The sequence below is a fragment of the Stegodyphus dumicola genome, chromosome 10 (genome assembly GCF_044657685.1).
Source record: "Stegodyphus dumicola isolate Sdum_Otavi_A_Nest chromosome 10, ASM4465768v1".
NCBI lineage: Eukaryota > Metazoa > Arthropoda > Arachnida > Araneae > Eresidae > Stegodyphus > Stegodyphus dumicola.
The window spans coordinates 119,277,292-119,298,880 of NC_140777.1; the positions used below are offsets into that span (position 1 = coordinate 119,277,292).

At 32.0% G+C, this 21,589-nt stretch overlaps 1 long non-coding RNA gene across 1 annotated transcript; it reads right to left on the reverse strand.

The window, feature by feature from the left end:
* Positions 1 to 2,612: 2,612 nt before the first annotated feature.
* On the reverse strand, positions 2,613 to 8,519 carry LOC146995082 (uncharacterized). Its single transcript, XR_015043527.1, has 3 exons — positions 8,382 to 8,519; positions 5,758 to 5,847; positions 2,613 to 2,754 (listed from the first exon to the last, which is right to left on the reverse strand). It is a non-coding gene; the product is annotated as an uncharacterized LOC146995082 (long non-coding RNA).
* Positions 8,520 to 21,589: the final 13,070 nt, after the last annotated feature.

Genomic DNA, 21,589 nt, shown 5'->3' on the forward strand with positions numbered 1-21,589 from the left:
TCCTCAGGACATCCCGCAATATCCCGCGAACCTCCTAAACACCTCCTCCCGAGTGCATAATGTCACATCCCGGGATATCCTCAGGACATCCTCACCAAGTCCCATCGACAGCGTACGGGATGTTATTAGGATATGAACTCCTACTAACTACATCCTCAGGACATCCCACAAACCTCCTAAGCACATCCCATTATATCCGAAAAACATCCTATCTATGTCCCATCGACAGCATATGGGATGTTATTAGGATTTAAAGTCCTACTTACTACATCCTCAGGACATCCCGTAATATCCCAATTTCCTCCTAAACTCATCCTCCTGAGCGCTTAATGTCACATCCCAGGACATCCTATCTACGTCCCACCGACAGTGTATGGGATGTTATCAGGATTTGAAACACTAGTTACAATATCCCTTTAACCTCTTAAATACATACTCTCAACTGTTTAGTGTCACTTCCCAGTATATATACAGAGGAAAATTCCAGTGAAAGTATGTGAAGGTGTGATGATCTAAAACCTACTTTTTTTACACAGATAGTCTCAAATCCTTCTCCTATGGTTACTATGGAAAAATCAGAAATGTTGAAAATATTTATACAACTTATTTTGTTTTTAAATCTGAATTTGTGAATATATTAAAACTGAGCAAGGAAATTAAAATGAATTATTAATACAAAATATTAAAACTGAAAATTTTGCTTTTATTTTTAAGATATTAAAAATCTTTTGATCATTTTTAAACATCCAATAGCCCCCAAATTGAATTATTCATAATTAAATTGTTTTACAAAATCAGTTTCTAATTTCAGTTAATTTGTATTAAAAATTGAATAATAAAATTAGCCATTTAATAATCTTTACATAAATGAATCATCTTTCTTTAAAACATGTAAGGAATTTATAGTGTTTTGATGACACTGTTGGGAAATTGTTAAAAGGAATAAATTGTATTTTTAAAACTAAATCAATTCCTATCCTCAGAATAAATAAATATGTTTTCGTAACATGAGAATGCTGCAGGCTTTTTTATATATTTAATATTTAGTTGTAAAAATTCGACATTATGTTAACAATTCTTTATATCATTCAAAAGGTAACTCAAGAAGCTCTTCTAAAATTCTATCTTTCTGCTCACACAATTAAAAAAAAAATCTGAAAGGCCTCAGATTTTAGCAGTCACTCAAAGAGGCTAAAAGTTTATGAATGCATAGATTATTAATACAGATGGGGCAGTGGAAATAGCAAAACATTTTATAAGATACTGACACCAGAAAGTTATATATCTTTTATATATTTGAAAAATGAAGAAATATATCATGTAATTATGTAGAAATATTAAAATGTTTTCAATTAGATATATCATGAATTAAATGCATTTTAAATCAATCAGATTAAAAATTAAAAAAAGCATTGTTAAGAACTGTGTGTAATGCTTTTAAATAGCTTGGCTTGTTAGTCAATAATATATTAGATTTTAAAGATAAATATGTTAAATTTTGCCAAATGGCAAGACTTGAATGAAAAGCGAAACAAGTTTACGACTGACAATATGAAGTCACATTTCAAAACTAATACCCCTTTTAGATTAAAAAAAAAAATTCTGAAAATAATTTGCAATGGTTCATTGGTATTATTTTACGCAAAATTCAGTAAAATGAAATTTACCCATTGAAATCAGCACCAAATTAAACTTTGTAAATTCTAGCGCATGTTAAAGGTTGTCTCATCCAGAATTTTATTACTAACCATTCATTTCAGAGCAAAATAAAACAGTAATTGCCATTTATATGACAATCAATATCAAAAATTTAAATCTGCATTTTACGCAACATAGAAAAACTTCAAAAGATCTACTGTTTACCATGCAATTAAGGCATTTTATTCTGCAATCAACTCTACCAATTATTAATTCCATTAAGTATATTAAGTTTACTCTTTCTGCTCAATATATGCTATGTAAAATTTTCCATAAATTTATTAATTCATTTTATTTTGAGGTGAGCTTTTATTCAACTCTCAATGTCAACGAGAATGTTTAGTTCATTTTTTATTCGGTCTCAAAAGAGAAATCAAAATACGTGGATTTATGTATGTGTATTTATGAATCAAAATACATGAGAAATCACAGTGAGAAAAGCACTGCTACCTTAAATTGTGATTATATATAACAAATGCAGTGAATTATAGTTAAAAAATAGTGAAAATATTTATATTTCTGAACTATTTCATATATAACATTTTCAGTTTCGCATATGTGGCAATTTAAGAACTTTTTTACGTATACCAATTTTTTGAAATATCTGCAAATTTTTGTATCTTCAAGGAAAGCTTATTCTTTCACCTTTAGTATATAAGCAATGGTAATTTACCAGATAAAATTACTTAATGGGGAATACAGAAAAATATCTAACCACTTACCTTTGTGACTTCATCTGCAGAGAGACTAAAAAAGCAGTTCAGCTAAATCTGCTATAATAAATATTTATAATAATGCTAAATTATGCAATATCTATTAATATGACAAATTTTTGTAAAGCTATTTATTTGGATGAAAAATAAACACATTCAGAAATTTATGGCACTATATTATGATTAACAGAGGAAAAACACTTTTCAAAATTCAAAATAGTTTTTATTAATCTAATTTATCACATTTTATTTGAATTCATGAAAAACAATCTTATATCCATGTATTCTTATGTATATAAGAACTCTTGATAAATTGGATCTCTGTCATTGCCTTTCACAGCACCTAAAATAAAAAAACACTCACAATTACTATATGTGAATATAATTCATAATTAAATTTAAACAAATGACTATTACAATGCAAATTAAAGGAAGCATTTAAAATATTTTAACATTTAATACCTATAAACAGAGTAGCAATTATCTGATTTTTTGATTATAGTAAAATAAACATAGGGAATGCCTTTTAAAATTTTTTATGTCAGAAAATAAACTCAAACCACCAGCTGAACATATGAGCAGTTTTATCAATCAGCCATTGGTAGGTAACCTGGATACTGAATCAACATATAAAGTTGCCAAGATAAAGAGAGAAACAAAATTATGATAATCACATCTTACCTATTCATAAAACTATTTTAAATTTAATGTGTAGGCAAGTCCAAAAAGAGTGAGAATGAATTTATTTTGCAACACAAAGTAAAGTCTTTCAGGAGCAAAAAAAACTTGTCTCATGAGATTGGCAAGTAAAAAATAATTAACTGCATCTGGTAACATTTATCTGACAACACATAAGTAATTGATAGCTACGTGCAGAAAATAAAATCTGATCAGGGGCGTAGCTAGAGGGGGGGAAGGAGGGGCATCTGTCCCCGGGCACAGAATCCAAGGGGCGCCAAACTGATGTTAGAACATTTTAGAATTAAATGTTTTCCGTCCTTGGCAAGCAGTAGGGGGCGCGAAATCTTCAGTTGTCCCTGAGCACTGAAAACCCTAGCTATGATTCTGAATCTGATCATGTTAATGCAATTTTAAACTTTTGAATTTAACCGCAGAAATTTACCAAAGAAGTACTTGTAACAGTAGTAAATGAAGATGTGGCTAATCTTTACTATATGGTACACCTTGGTTTCTGTCTGAAAAAAAATCGCAAAGTGGTTGTTTGTGAAATGTGGAAGCCCATTGTGTCAAATAAGTTTTTCGGTAACCCTAATGTTGATAATGTTGGTGAAAGTAGCCTTTAGGAAAAAAAAAAAAAAAAAAACTTTTTTTTTTGTCAATAAAAAGGAGTTATTTCAAATATTGCCAACGTGTTGTGATAAATTTAGTTTTGAGCTACTTTTTTTAATAGTAAACCTTTTGTACGGTCCCAGGTTTTTGGTTCTTACCATTCTTTTCAATTGCTGTGTTTGGTTGTACGGAAGTGGTATGGTCTTGTATTTTGAACATGCTATTTATTATTTTGGTGTGGGTACCATCGTTTGAGTATGTCTGAGGTGACTAAGAGACGAAAAATTGAATTGAATTGCTTAACTGGAGGATGGTGGTGGGAAGCCTAAACATATGCATGTGAAAAAAAAGGTACGTGGAAAAAATGACGTTTCATTTATTTTTTTGTCTCTGTGTGTTAATTTTTGTTAGAAGATTTGTTGTTTAATGTTTTTATGTTAGGAAATATGTATTTTTGGTAACTTATTCCTCTCTGTTAGTGTATTTTTGGTTGTCTGTATGTTAAGACAGTGGTGAATTTTTTCTGGTAACTATGATATTTTTAACTTTCTGATTTTCTTAACGTGAAAATAGATCAATGTGTACATGGACAAAGTTAAGGCAGTGCACAATGCCCAGTTTGTGCAGTTCATTTTAATAGGTCGATGTGTACATGGACACAGAGTTTGTGTATGTCTTTGACTTCTTATTTTGGTTTTGTGTAGCGGCCACCTTGAAATTGGTGCCAATCCTCTCAGGTGACGATCTTGATATAAAAAAAAGAAACGATTAGCCAAGGGTTACAGTACAGTAAATTTTTACCAAAGATGTTGTACCATAATCACCATTTCAGTGGTTTAAACACTAGTGGAGCAGTATGCAGAGATGAAGATTTGAGTTTTGTTTACACAGCATGATGGTTTAGGCACTCCAGCCATTACAGTGAACAAAATTATAATAAACATAGCCACAATAATTGCCTATAAATATTGATGTATAACACTGCATTAACTAATATATTTCTTATGCTAGTATATACAGAATCCTTAATCGAAGGGAAAATCAGAAGACTGTGCATGCATTTTCCTTTAACTGAAACATGGATTTGACCATACAAATCTCAGTCTTACGGGACATGCCACACTATGCAGATAGACAGTAAAAAGTGCTTGCGTTGTTTTTATTTGTTAGAGGTATGAAATAAATATACTTCTAGATTTTAATTTTTTCTTTTCTTGTTTTACATTTGGATTACCTATCAAAAAGTAAGGAATTTTGATATTATTACAATATCGGAGTTAAAATAACAATTATTGGACATGTTAAAGTAATGAAAATTTTAAATTAGGTTAAAAAGTAACCCTTAATGTGGCATATTTTTGAATTAAACTCTATCGACATTAAAAACAACAAAACGTCCCTCTTTATTAAGGACTTTAATTAACTAATTTTAAATACAGAGCTATGAATGAATTTTTTCCCTTGCATGTTATAATAACTGAAACAAAATTACTCTGATACAGTCAAAATTCCTAAATGCAAGTACATAAAATTTACTTTAGCAATTTAAAGAGATGAGACACACTGAACACATGAATAAATTTCTATCAAAGAATAATTTACTAAATTTGGCCCATTCCATAGTAAACTTTAACCATTAGATTACATTATTACACCATGTTATCAGTTTGAAAAGCAAGTCATATGCTAGATCTTGGATGTAAAAGAAATGCACAAAATAATATACAGATTATTGAAAAATGGTGTATACCAATGTTTATAGATATTATTAAATGTAACAGAAAATTTACTATCATAACCACATTTTTAAGTGAAATGTATTATTTTAACATTTTACAATATTTAAGGTATGGCATTAAATGCAACATTATGTGCCTGGATATAAGTTAGTAAATTAAAAAAATAATAATAATAATAATCAAAGAATGAATGTCATGAAAAATTTCAAAAACAAGCAGAATTTAATTTAGAAGACCTTTAGACACTTATGATAAATAAATTTGAGAATTCTTCACCCAAAATTAAATTATAATTAACTAAAACCAGTTTGACTGACCTTCTACAAAATCCTTCAGCTGCAATTTTTTCTAGCTTGAAAACCAAATTCTTCTCCACATGGTAATAACATCTTAACCAGTTGAAATTCCTGCAGAAAGTTTGATAACACAGTAATAGAATTAATAGAATAGAAAAATTAACACAAAAGTATAGAACATCATTTAAACTCAACATTATTACAAATTTTGGTGCTTTCTGACTATCTGCAAAGCTGTGAAAATTGGCAAAATGGTTAGTTTATGGTTCATATCTACTGCTCTGTTCCCAAGTAGTAATTCAACTAAGCACTTTATAAGAAACAAGAAATTTTAGGATGCACACACACAAAAATATATACATTGGGTCAATATTCCCATATTTTTTATCCAATGGAATACTATTCAGAAATAAAGATTAAATATAAAGCATGTAAATACATGTGTGTGGTATGCATATTCATAGTTTTCTATTATCGTGTGCATACTCTTGCTGTTTTAGCATAAGTTGAAGCTGTGAGGGCAGATGATAAGAAAGTATCAGAATTTTTCATGTATAAGAAAAGATTGCCCTGACAATAGTATCTCAATTGTTTAGCACTGACATTTACATAGCGCATTAGAAATATATAGTAATATATGTATAATAAAAAGATAATTGCATATTATTAATTCATTTTTTTAAGTGCCAAACTTTAACAATTCTTTCACATATAATTAAACAGAATTCTTTCACATGAACATCTAAAATCCATTCTTAACTAAAGAATAAATAATAAAACCATGTAAATTTCTATCAAGCCCATCATTTCTGAAATGTCTACTTCTGAAAGTTCCCAGCATTTCTCAATATATTATTAAATTACTAAACTAAGCTTTGATGATCGTCATGTTTGCTAATGTGGCAATATCTTTCACACTTCTTTGTTACCACAAGTAACAAGTAGGCTTCAATAAATCTTTAACTGTTACATGCTACTTTTGTCTAAAATTTGTACAAATAATAAAATTAAATGAGCTCTTTATAATATACTCAAAGAAATAATTTTGTATGAAAATTTGTATGTTATATATTGGCCTGATTAATGATTCAGGAAATAATTCGGGTTTTCAAAGTGCTTCCAATAATTCAAATTTCAGCTTGTGTCAAAATAAAATCTATAACACAAAGATTTCCTTATGAACAATGCATTTTAACATTATTCAATCACTGGCAATCACACAGTACTGATTGCTTCAATAAACATTACTGTAACTGTGTTATTTAAAAAACTGTAATGTTTTAATTATTTCCTTAATTAAAACATTACAGTCTTTTCCTCCTTCTAACACCAAAAGAAAACCCAGATAAGAAATATAAAAATATCAGTAAAAATAAATTATATTATTGAATGACACTTTACATTAATTACACTTATGCATATATTATTTTATTATAAATTATTTCAAAATCAAAGAAGAGAAGGAGGAGAAACTTTAATATTGACATTTCTAAAATGATATAAACATTAATCATTTAGCACAATTTGTTATTTCAGGCAAAAAGAATTCACTTTTCTGGATAGCATTTATATTTCCATCTCACTTTCAACGAAACATTAAGAGAAATGCATATAATTTAAACACCAGTTTATTTTATTTATCAGACAGATTATGTCAACTCGAAAAAACCTATCAGTAAAATTCGGTAGTAATAATTCTGAATGTTAGGCAACTTGCAAGATTCAAGAAAAATTATCAATACTTTTACTATAATGACAATACTTAAGTAACATGAACATAAAATTAAACTGCATATAACTATAAAATAAGCCAGCATATAATAATGGTGCATTGGTTTCTAAAACAATGGGCTTGATGAAAAAATACATGTATTATGGTAGCTATTCATATTCTTCAGCTTTCCTAATATTCTCATGTTCACTTTACATAACTAAAGTATCTAAAATACAATAAAAATGCAAACAATATTTATGAGAAAATGATAAAAGCATTCATAAGCATTTGATTGAATGACCATATTTTGTCTTCCTGCAAGTCGAATCTTAAAATGATATGCAGTTTGAAAAATGCTTAATCCTTTTATAAAATATTCAAAAAAGATTTAAAAAAGGTACTGTTCTGTTATCAGGACCGGGTTCAGAAATGTATTTATGTATGCTTGTATATTTGTATGTTTATGTGTCTACATATACACATCTATGCACATACTTACGAACACAGGTTCATACATTTCCGATTCTGGTCCCAATAACAGAACAGTACCCCCAAAAAACTTGAATTACAAACTAGATTAAGATAATGTTTCAACCATACATATTTTGGACAAAACAATGCAAACTCTTATTTTTATACAATTGTTCAAACTATTTAACATAAATTTATTGCTGCAATAAAATAATAAGCAATCTGATCACACATATTATTTTGAAACTGAATGCATAAACTAAAAAAAAATTCAGTCATAAACATTTGGATAGCAGGGCAAATTAGATATTTGAAAAGACAGCCAGCCATTGAGATACACGTAATTCACGACAGAATGGTAACAATTCATAAAGCTGTGAAACATTTAACTGTCAAAATGACATAAATAACATAAATTTGAAAAGCAAAAAAAGTAAACAAGTATTGCAACTGAACTTACCTTTCATGCAACAAAAAATATCCATACAAGTTAACCTCACGGCGCAGCCATTTTGGATTTCGTTTCAAATCAGACAGATGTTTACGGATTTGCGGAAGAATACGAGGAACTAGTAGTTTGCCGGATACAATGTGAAATGACGCGAAAGAATATAGTTCTGTAGAACTTCCTACATTATTCCGTAATAAACAGTACTATTTCCTAATTTTTTCTTTATCTAATTAATTAATTAATAGGGAAATAGTTAAATAACGCCGAATTCATTTTTAATGAAATGTAAAATTTTGTATGTATGGGACGACCACCTTCCATCCAATGTTTCTGAGAATATAAACAAATTTTGGAATCTGAGAGTATCAGTAAATAAATATATAGAATATCGCCTCTCAAACGACCACTTCTGAAAGTGACCAATAGTTCTGAGATTATAAATAAATATTGATATTAAGCATTATTTCTATAAGACGACCATCTCTATATAAGACCAAAGTTTCTAGAATCTTGGATAGTCATCAGAGATGTATCTTTACTGCGAAATTATCGCACGACTGTAATTCAATATCAATAACAGATCGCGCGATTGAAAAACATTTTCTGTCCTGTAATTAGAGGAAAAAAATTTTCCTTATGAGGTATTTCTCCCGCTTTCCTAGCGTGCCTTCGTGGTGTAATAGTTCTGCACGCTAGACCGGTATTTCAGAGGTCCATGGTTCGATTCACGGCGAAGGCGGTTGCTAATTTTTCATCTCTACGGCTTCCCAAAAAATCCTAATGTCTCTACAGTGGCGCCCGAACTAAAAAGGTGTTGGATGAGGTATATCCACACCCAGGATTTAGTGATTGGATCCCCTTAAAAAAAGTCGGCCTTTAAAAAGAGAAGTAATATAAGGTATTTCTCCCGCTTTCCTAGCGTGTCTTCGGCCCACCAGCGGCCGAGCGGTAAAGTCGCTGAACCCTGGTAGTGCGATCCGAGGTTCGAATCCCGCGAATGGGCTGGCTGCATGGGTGTTTTCGTGGTTTTCCCCACGTGTAACGTGTATACGAGCCACTTTCCCTTAGAAAGTCTTCCACGAAGACATCCCTCCCCTTAGGCAGATAGCCCTAGTGTGCTTTGCCATAATTAAATACACCACCACCACATCTAGCGTGTCTTCGTGGTGTAGTGGTTCTGCACACTGGGCCGGTATTCCAGAGGTCCGTCCTTCGATTCCCGGCGAAGGCAGTTGCTAATTTTTCATGTTTCCTGCTTCCAAAAAAATACCTAATGTCTCTATACCCAAATTAAAAAAAAAATTGTTTCCGTAATTATATATATATATATATCTAATTTTACCTATATTTGTAGTAGGGTTTGTAATCTGTAAGTAATTATACATGTAATTTATACATTTTTTATAAAAAAAAATATGTTATTTAGAATTTTGCAAATATTCTAGAAAATGCTAATCCATTGAAAAAAATATTTTCCATAACTAAATAAATTTTTAAAAACGTCAGAAAAAAATAGCAGTTAAAATTAATAACAAAATAACAAGAATAAATCATCAATCATATCAATATTTTTAATGTACAGCATTTAGAAACAACTTAGTAAAATACATATGAAAAATAAAATAATGTGCAAGCTTCAGATGTGCAATGTCAAAAAATTAAAACTGGTAAATTTAAGAACAAATATCCTCAAAATGTTTGACAACGAAAGTCCTCCGGACAATGCAGAATGAATGTCCTCAGGATGTGAAATTGGTGAACTCCTCAGGACATCTGAGAATCAACATCTTCAGGACATCCTGTCATATCCCGGGACATAGCGACTTAAATAAGACATCCTCAGGATGTTAAATTACGATCTCCTCAGGACATCTGAGAATCAACCTCCTTAGGACATCCTAAGTATGTCCCGGGATATTGCGACTTAAATAGGACATCCTGAGGATGTTTTGTGCTATGGGGGATGTATATATATATAATACCAGCGGCATGTCCGATGTCTACGTTGTTTATAATCTTCTTAATTATAAAAAACGTAGTTAATTCAACGAAATTAGCAGTTATCTTCACGAAATTCTAAAATACATATTTACAACAAAGAATTCAAATACAGCCAGTTTTCGAAATATTCTATATTCTGTTCACCTGTTCTACAACATAAGGGCTTCAGCAGTCTTGGATGACGAGATTCAGCTTTAACGCGAAATATCCGTCAGGTTTTTATTTTGACATACCCAACAATCTGTCACACATATCCCTAAATTGTAAAATAACCATATTTATGTCAGTATAAAACGACATATCGGAATGCAAATGAGATAGGAGCGAAATAAGCACGTGCTTAGGGCATCAAAGAAAGCGTCCACTACAAAAATTTCCAGTTTCACCTTTAAGCGTTTGCGGCCTCTTTTAGGCCTTAATACGGCCTTCAGACTAGAGCTAACCGTGACAAGAAAGGAAGGCAGAAAAAGTTTTATGCCATAAACATGTTAAGATAATTTTTATTCTTCAGTAGCAGAACCATATAAAAGCGCGCCTTATATAGGGACAACATTTCATACAAGCATCTTTCTCTGAAGTTATCTTGCACAACAAGTTTTGATGTTTCAATACCTTACCTTAAAACTCGTCGTCAATTTCGTTCTCACAATCAGCATAGAATTTATCATCTCAATGCTTCGCATAGACTACTCTTTTGCCTGTATACTGTTTGTCTCAAAAAATATTCTTTTGACAGATGCAATAATTCTTGGAAGATAAAGGAATGAATTTTATAAGTCTAGAAAAGACTAAGCATCTTAAGCTGAACTCAGAAAACTTCTGTACTAATTTATGGCATAAACAAGAATGCTTCGCAATTATAGATTTTATCAAGGTCAACAGACAAGCAAGATTAAGCACTTCCCAACGTTAACGTCACTCATTAGAAGAGAAGAAAGAAACTACAAACATGTAGTTCACAAATATTCAGATTAGAAGTCCCATAAAAGCAAACATTGTATGTAGACTTGGATTTTATGAGGGTCCTTTTAATTGAATACACGTGTTTCTTATGGTTTGGTTTGTTTCAATTATGGTAAGCCACTTGTTAGAGCTATCTGCCTAAAGGAAAGGACAACTTTTGTTGGAAGACTTCAGAAATTGTCTCGTATCCACATTACACGTGATAAAGCCCGAAAACGCCTCCAGCCCGCTCCCTGGAGTTTGAGCCTCCGGTAGAACACCGCTGGTGAGCCTGGAGTTTTTGTTTCGGTGGTTGTACAATGAATTTCTCAATTAAGCTGCTTTACTTTCCAATCAAATGTCTTCCTTAGCAGAATCCATTTAAAGAAAGTTATTACTTTTTTTTTTAAAATCTGTATTTCTACTGTTGATATATTCTAAGCTCAGTTTTCATTGAAATTTTCACCTTGATCCTGTTAACAGTTATATCAAGAGAAAGAAACAATTCACTTTTATGTCTAGAATGTAGGCATTTGATATATTGTGAATGACATTCATTATACATACTCCATACATTAATTATATATAGTTCTCCCAGTAAGACAAGAAATAAAAAGAGGAAAATGAAAAAGCAATACATCAAACATGCTTAGACTTCTGATATAGGGTTACAGGTTATGAGGAATAATTTATAACTGATTGATAAAGAATCACAGCTAGATTTTATTTATTTATTATTATTCTTTTAAAAGAGAAAGAAAGAAGCCAAATAAATCCTGCTGAAACGAAGAAACTTCCCTCCCAATTAAGAGCCTCGGCGTTAAAGGAAGTATCATACGCCGATTGAGAAGCCTTTTCTGTAAATGCAGCGGAACAAAATTGAAAGATTTGTTCAGAGACTAACAATGTTTAGAGATCAATATTCTCCCCGCCCACCTCCTTTTTTAACATAAGATCCTAATTCTTTAAAGAAAAATTTAAAAGCTCGCTTAGTTAGAATAATGTGTACCCTACTGAAAAAGAATATAATAATTTTCCGAATAATTCAGATGCAACATTTTTCAGATCTCGAATTTTACATCTGCAAGGGAAAAAACATTGCATATTCAGCTAGTGGAGAATATAAGCCATTCTCTAACTAATGAAAATGACTATCACCAAATTTTTTCCCCCCATTTCGCTTCGAATATTTTTTAAATAGATTTTAACAGATAAAAACATTTAATCTATTGATTAAAATCGCAGTAGTTAAAGCTTGACAACTTTTCATCGCCTCTTTTTTTTTCGGTCTAGATTCTCTCATATACCTATTAACGGTAATAGATGATTCACCTTACATACAAACAGCTTATATACTAGTATAGGGCACCAATACTTTGGAAATAAATACAGGTAAGTTTATTCCTGGTTAATAAAACTTCTCCAGCAATCATAGGAGAGCGGAAATTTATTAAAGAGCAAAATTAAGTTACTTTATTGTGACAAAACAGTAACAGCTATTTGTCTTACGGAGAATCTCTTTGTGAAAGATTTTCTAAAGAGGGAGACTAGTCCGTATTCATGCTACATATGAAAAAAAATCAAAAAATTTCCCATACTGTCAATCCGTTCAACTGTACTTAAAATGACATAAAACATTAAGAAATACGGTAGACGCCGCTTAATGTGATCGCGGTTAATGTTATCATTTGGATATTGTTATCGAATTGCCGAAGTTCAGCCCGTTTGTATACGAAAACATAGAAAATGCATGTTTTATTGCGATCAGCAATTCGCTTAATATCATCAAATCTTACAGAAGAAATTTTTTAACCGATGTAATTTCGCGAAATAAGGTCCAAATAAATTTTACTAATTTCCAGATGACTGAGAAAAGTCACCAAGTAAGGAATTAAGTTACCTAACTGCTCGGTTTTTTATTTTATCCAACCGCTTAAAATCATGAAAAACAAGAGCAAACTTTTGTTTAGTTTGGCGTAAATTTTGAGTAACTGTCTTGATTTGGAGGGCGATAAGACACCTTTCTTCAGACAGGCGAGAAAATCTGCCTATTACTTTCTGAAACAAATCCAAGCATATACGTGATAAATTTTCTGAAGAAGGAAAAAGAGGAAATCAGTGTTGATATAAGCCCATATATGCTGATATAAGCCCATATATGCTGATATAAGACCATATGATAATATACACATATATGCCCTACGAATATTAAGATTAGGGTATATTAGATTAGGGTATTGATCCAATAATTTCCAGAAACATTAAACACAGCTCCTGAGCTTGAACATAATTGAATGCATAATGCCGGAAGATAATCTACTAACAGTAACTTTTTTCCCAGTTAAAATGCCGTAAAAGTTGTAGAGTGTCACCTTCCTTCGAAAAATTAAACTAAATTCGATCGGAACGTAAGCGACTTATTGCTATGTCCAGTAAGCAGAGAGAGCACGAAGAATGTAAAAGATCCTTTTATTAAACTCAGATAATTTAAGAAGGCACTTCTTGTGCTTAAAAATCCAGCCAGCATTTATGGCGTAACTTAAACAAGTAACGAATTCAAATTTAAACCAAAACTAAGTCGCAAATAGCCAAAGGCTACACAGAATGAATAAACGCAAGTTGGCTCAATACCAGCATAACAAGCCTAATGGTGAGAGTAAAGTAACGCCGCAGACAAACTGCTGTTTAAGGTATTTAACTAGTAATATAAAACTTCAGCAGGCGGAACACACTCTGATTCAACAATCTTAAAACTTTCTTTCCTTTAGATGCTATCTCTTTCTACCTCATTTGAATACGCGTGAACTAAAACTTGCATTCTGGCAGTAAAACGGAAACCGAAAGAGACAGGAAAGCTGCTGAACATAAAATAACTGGTTACATAAAAATAAAAAAATCTTTACAAAGTAAGTTTTTATATGTTCATATTTATATTTATATTAAATTAGTTAAATTCTATAATTAATTTGAAGGAATTTTTTTCTCAGCGTTTAATGCTATCAAAAGAAGCGTGAACAAACGTGATCACATTAAGCTGCGTTTACACATAAAATATTTTCGTATATACATCTTTTCATTGATTTCCTAAGCCTCTTTAGCACCAATATAACTTTTCATTAGAATAAATTAATCCTCGAAAGTTATGCGATTCATAAATTTGTACAGGGACAGGGAAAAGTGGACGGAGCACCAGAACTTCGTCAGTGACTTTTACAGGTGTTGCCCCGCCGCACTACTGTACCCCGCTGGGCTTTTAGTTGGCCCGCATCGGATGCTAGCCTACCAAGACATTTACATAGTAATTTTACATCAATACTAGACTTACGTATTGAATATACAATTACAAAGACACAGTATACAATTATTACAAAGAGATTGACCTATTAACAAAAGTTGGATTATGGCAGATTAATATAACATAATTACTTCGAACATACATGCAAACTTTCATTTTACATTGTACTTCATACAAACAATATATTTACATTAGTATATCTAGTTATATCGAATTACAATAAACATCTTTTTAAGAAACTAATTGGGAAAGAATTTTTTTTTTTTTCATCTTATTATACTTAGTTGAATTACTAAGACGAAATATCTTATTAATACATTTCCTTTCATTTTTTTAACTTGTTACACACAACTGCATCAGCACTGAAGTCTTACATTATTATTTTTGTATATTAATGTATCATAAACACAGAAAATATATATTAGAAGATCGCGTAGTACTTACATTTACACTAATATATCTAATAGAGTCGTATATTATTTTTTTAATTAATGATTTAATTATTACAAGATTTTTCTCCCTCATGTCCTAATACAGTTCAAATTCTTAATGTAATTATTTTGTAAAAACTATTCATACCATATTTAGCCTGTTTCAGACATTTGCAATATTTCTGAAATCTTGCATTAATATTGCAAGTTATGGAATAAGAGGTATTTAAACAGATGTGATAACATCTTGACATATGTCTTCTCTTTTATATGCGAAAAGTTTCTTCATAATCAAGGAAACCTTTTGTTGTAATTGAGGGATCGTTAGCATGCATTTAATGTACTCAGGCGTAATTTGTGACCTTCCTTTGCAGTGTAGCTCTTTTGTGAGCTGGCACTTGAAAATATAGTGCTCTGGGTCTCCCTTTTCCCCACATACGCACTTGTCTGAATCGCTCAAATTTCGTGCAAAGTAGTACGTGGGGAAAGGACCATGTCCAGATAAGCATATGTTGATGAAGAAGTTATATGAGATTGGATCATATGTGGGTTTCTTGTAGAAGTTAAAAAGCCTTCTACCTACTTCTGCATTTTCCTATTCAGCTTGCCATTTCTTTAATGTAATTTTTTTCAACATATGTTTCGCATACGATTTAGGGAATGGGACATTTACTGGAGGTAGAGATGGGTCTTGAGCTGCATTCTTAGCAAGCGCATCTGCCCTTTCATTTTGGGCTTGTGCAGCATGCGCTTTTACCCACTTTATTTTTATAGATGTTCTGTTGTGCTGTGATATTAAATCGTAGATATCTTGTACTATTGATGATTTGTTTCTTGCATCACTGACAGCTTTAATTGCCGCTTGGCTATCACTGTAGATGGTAACATATGTTAGATGCTTTTGATGAGACCATAGAATAGCGTGTTTTATGGCTGAAAGCTCAGCTTGGAAAACGCTGTTGTTGTTCCTTAGGCGTCCTTTCCATTCTGTAGTTTCTTGTTCTGAGAGGAGTGCAAAGAACGCGCATCCTACTTCTTCGTTTAACTTTGACCCATCTGTGTACACGACTGGAAATGAAGGTACACTGAGGGTGTCTTCTTTTGTAGATATTCTGAGTTTTGCATGTACTGCAGGGTGTCTTAGGTACGAATTTCGTGGCTGTTCAAAATCAAGGGGGCAAAGGTATTGATCTTCTACCTCTATGTTTTTCTTGAGGTGGAATAACGTGGCTAAGTCTGCATCTTCTTTTGCTTTCAGATAGAGGGGTGGGATTCCTGTTAATACACAGAGTGCTGCGGTTGAGGTAGTTCTGTATGCTTTTGCTATTTGTAAGAGGAAGGGGCGTTGGATCGAAGCTAAGAGTGTTTTCTTTTTCACTGTCATGGGATGAGCCCATGACGATGCCCCGTAGAGGATTATTTTTTCGATCACGGTATTATAAAGAATGTTTTGCATCCTCGATTTGAGGCCCCACGTTGTGCCTTGCATCCTTGCGAGGGCTCTAGAAATAGTTTGGGTCTTCTTCCGAATTTCCATGAGGTGTGGGATCCAAGAAAACCTTTGGTCAATTTTCAATACAAGAAATTTGATTTCTTTTGAGATCTTGATTCTTCTATTATTGATTTTAATGCAAGGTAGCCTTTGTAGCGATTTGCCCGGTTTTGGAAATAAAATAATATGTGATTTGGGCTCTGAAATTATTAGTTTTTGATTGACGATTAATTTTTGATTGACGCATAAATTTGTACAGCGGAAACACGTAAATTATAACTGTACTGGTCAGGACCCGATTAAGAGAATGTGGAGGCATTACACACAACCTTTCTTCCACTGGCCCTAGCACCTACTTTCCTAATTTTTAATTTTTATGAAAGAAAAACAAGATTACATGGAATTACAGACGGATGTAAAGGCTTTAAAATCTCAACTTTATATAGACTTAGGTGATAATTACGCTCTGCTTCTGCGCTGTTCAATCGGTGATGACATCCTTTATGTTTGATTGTTGGGAACAAGAGAAAAGTCATTGGGGGTTAAAGAATATAAGACCTCGTCAAATGTAATTTTTTCATGCTTTGAGCAATTAATAAATTTGAAACGTACAGCAATAGTTTGTGTTTTCATGGTATAGAATAAGGCAACATATCCCAATTTTCGCATCTGAATTCAGCAACTATTTCTGGCAAATAAATTATCATTTATCATTTAGAATTCGCAGTTCTTCGAATCGTTCAAAGCAACGGTTACAATATGACAGTTTTTATCGAAATGCACAGCTGTTATTTTCTTTGAAGCATTTTGTGCTAGAATAACTTTTGTAACATTTTGATCATTTTGAAGCATCCAAGAGTTAAACCGTTGCTTTGGTTCTGATTCATGGGGATAGATATTTTGAGTTTTGCTACAATGTAAAAGGGGATTTTTTGAGTCATCAGTTGAATTTTTAGAAATTTTTATTACTATTTCTTACTATTTGAGTTGAAACTGTGGAATATAACGATATCTTTTTTATTTTTAAATGGTCATGCAAAACTGCATGTATTCAGGATTTTGACATATTCAAAGATGCATCAGTTTCATCAAACGTGACACGCCTATATGGAGATCTTAAAGTAATTTTTTTTTTACTGAGCAACATCAATGTCTAAAACTCATCACCCGGATTCTTACGACCAACAGGATATTCTTAAAACCAGTTGTAAATTATTGCTTCATGTGTGCTTCTTTATCAAAAGCCGAATACATTCGATCAATACAATTTTACTGTGTGTAAAACTTTATCAAAACTCATTTTAAAATATAGCTTGGCTTGGAAATTCTTTCCACTCACCAATTCATTAACTCCAAAGAGTAATTTCGAATTATATATTAAAAAGAAGGGGAAAAAATCGTCTGCACTGAAAGCTGCTAATCTATAGCTTGTTGCTTTCGCATAAAAACTTCAAAGTTTGTTTCCGCCGCCTATTTAACTCGTAAACATGAAAACATCAGCTGCGGAAAAAGGTCGACTCGTTTATTTTATTATTCTTATTATTTTGTCCCACTTCATTTTTTATTACACGAGTTTCGTTTTATGAAAAGCATACGACTGACTTAAACTACAATGTTAAATGATGTGGAGGAAGTAAATGCTGTGCGGTTATGATGACACGAGTTACGACAAGGAGGTTAGAATAGAAGGAGGGAAGGTTCAGCTCAAACGTGAAGCTTGGCGGCCATCTTCCTGTTATCACCGTGACTTGTGCAAGGAAATCTGTCATTGCAACATTTTTTTCTTTTCTTTTTGAAGTATGTCAGCTTGTATTGCATATGGATGCACAAATAGATTCTCGAAAAAAATTCCGGGCATTATTTTTCACACGTAAGTATCAATTTTCTTTTTTATGTAATATGACAACTATATAAAAAAATATCACAATGTCATGTGGTTTTCTTTCCAGATGTGAAAAAAAGGACTTAAAATAGGTTATTTAATATAACTATAATCAAAATATATTAAATACATTTTAATGTTTCTGTTTATAGCTGGTATCTTCGTTCCTTAAGATACAATGCTATATGGTAGGACTTAAATTGTATAATTTGAACGTTTTAGTTAATTCGTTTTATAACTTTCATGAAAAGTAAGAAATCAATTGTTACTATTTTTATTAATTGTAAAGGTGTTAAATAAAGCAATGCTTTTCTTTATATATTAATTATTATTCATTTTTTTAAGTTAAGATAAATTGTTCTGTTGTTAAAAATTTTTGCATAAACTTACAACAATTGAACATGTGGAAAGATGTATCCAAAAACTTATATAGGTGTATTTCTGTAATTCAACTTAATTAAAAGCAGTTTCTTTGAGATTAATAAATATGAAATGCGCATAAACTGAAATCAATGAATTCACATAAATCCGTTTTATTTTATTAAGATTTATTTTCTAACCTAAGCAAATCCGTGAAATATGCAGAAACATAATTTTTTAAAGGCTTTAATGTTATGCGCATGCATTTAGATTTCGAACTATTTCTTAATAATTTGCTGTACATAGTAAATTATGGATATCATCTTTATTACTTTAAAACAAAAATTCAACAATAGCGAGGGATTTCATTATAAATTTAACATATTTTTACTGGAAAATAAATGCACGGAACAGCTTAGAAACACGTACATGTCACTGCCGTAATGCAATGTTTTGAAGTCACAAACATGGACGCCGCTTGTTCGGCGGAGTTTCATTCCCCGATAGTGGAGGAAACTACGAACCCTCCCTCCTTCTATTCTAACCTCCTTGAGTTACGATCGCAAATCGGAAGAGGATTGAAAATGACCTTGAAGTGCCTATTTTAAAGACACAAACGACATTACACAGTAATATTATCCATTCAATTACTGGGGAGCTCAGACGAAAGAGAAAAAAAAAGATGATTTATGACACTTAATGATACATTTCTAATGTAAATTACATGTAGCATTTAAAAATCTGACGAGTTGAGTTAATAAAAACTCATTGTTAGCGAAATTATAAAAGACATTTTAACAAAATAATAATCAATTAAAAATTTCAGGAGTAAAAGAATCTTATATTTCAATTACAAAATAACAGCAAATTAAATTAAACTTGTGCACAGCCTTAAATGCTACAGTGGATGGACAAAAATATGGAAACACCTTGTGAAATGCATGTTTGAAAAGAAAGATTGATTTTAATGAAATATGTAGGTGGCGCTGGCGTTTTTGACTACTGACGCCACCTATACAACTTCGTAAATGTGCTAAACAGTTCAGCTGTTGTCGGAGTACTGTTATGTGAGGTTGTCATTGCATTATGTCAGAGTTAACAGACTTCGAACGTGGGCAAATTGTTGGAGCACGTACGGTAGGTGCTTCCGTAAGCAAGGTAGCCGAGGTGTTTAGTGTTTCAAGAGGTACTGTATCGAAGACTTATTCCGCATATTTGAAAAGCGGAAAAACATCATCTGCTAAATCACAGCGCGGACGAAAGTGTGTTCTGAGTGATCGTGACAGACGATCATTAAGGGCAATTGTGACGAAAAATAAGAAGACCACAGCTGCAAAAGTTACTGCTTAAATGAATGTTGTGTTACCGAACCCTGTGAGTACCAAAACAATTAGAAGGGAGCTTCATAAACAGGGAATTGCTGGCCATGCTGCAATTGAGAAGCCACTCATCAGTGATGCTAATGCCCGTAACAGGAAAAGTTGGTGTTTAAGTCATAAAGCCTGGACTATAGAGCAGTGGAAGCGAGTAATATGGTCTGACGAGTCTTCTTTCTCATTGTTTCCCACTTCTGGCCGAGTTTACGTCTGGAGAACGCCATCTCAAGCCTATAATACAGACTGCTTGTTCCCAAGAGTGAAACATGGCGGGGGTTCTGTTATGGTTTGGGCAGACATATCGTGGTTCTCTGCTAGCCCCATGATAACTGTGTCATAGCACATGACTGCCAAGACTTATGTGAACATTTTCGCCGAGCAAGTTCACCCCATGGTACAAACTTTGTTCCCCGATGGTGATGGTGTCTTCTAAGACGACAAAGCCCCTGTTCACACAGCTCACATTGTCCAGAACTGGTTTTCTGAGTACGAGGATGAGTTGTGCCATCTCCCCTGGCCACCACAATCACCAGACCTGAATATTATCGAACCTTTGTCGTCTACATTGGAACGGAAAGTGCGTTCTCGTTATCCACCGCCAACATCGTTATCTGAACTTGCCACCGTTTTGCAGGAAGAATGGTATAATATTCCCTTGGCAAACATACAGGAACTGTATTTATCCATTCCGAGAAGACTGCAAGCTGTTTTGGATGCCAACGGGTTTCCTACACCATATTAAGCAAAGAAACATGTTTTTTTAAAGGTGTTTCCATATTTTTGTCCAACCCCTGTATCTCACCATCATTAAATTTTTTTTCAAAGCATAAACTTTATAACTAAAACTCATTTAAACCCAAATATAATGGATTTTCTCATTAACAACACAGATAAAGTTAAACAAGCTGCAAATATACAGAATAATAATTTTTGTAAACTTATTTCTGCTCATGCTAATTAAAACTTCTCATTTTTCACATAATTTTAACAATTTTTTACTTAACATTTTAAAATCATATTACAAAAAATAATAATAAAATTTAAAAGTTATTATATTATTCATAAAATTAATTATTTGCTAAATTTTAGTTAAACTAATACTTCATTTTTAATACATTTAACAGTAATAGTTTTATGTAAATAAACATGACTAATTCAGCCATATTATTTTATATTCAAATTATTTGAATCTTTACTTTTCATAGTATGTATTATTAAGTAAAGCTTTAAATAATAAAATAATTAAAAAAACATGTAACAGACAATTTAATCAGCTCTATTTTCTCTTAAAATCTATTAAGATTTCTTCAGTGTATCAGAAATACCTTTAACTAATTATGAAATTAATAATTCTATAAAAAGGTAATTTTAGTTTAATACCTTGCTACACCTAAAAGCATGGGGAAGAGAGAGAAAAGAAAGAAAGAAAAGGACATGC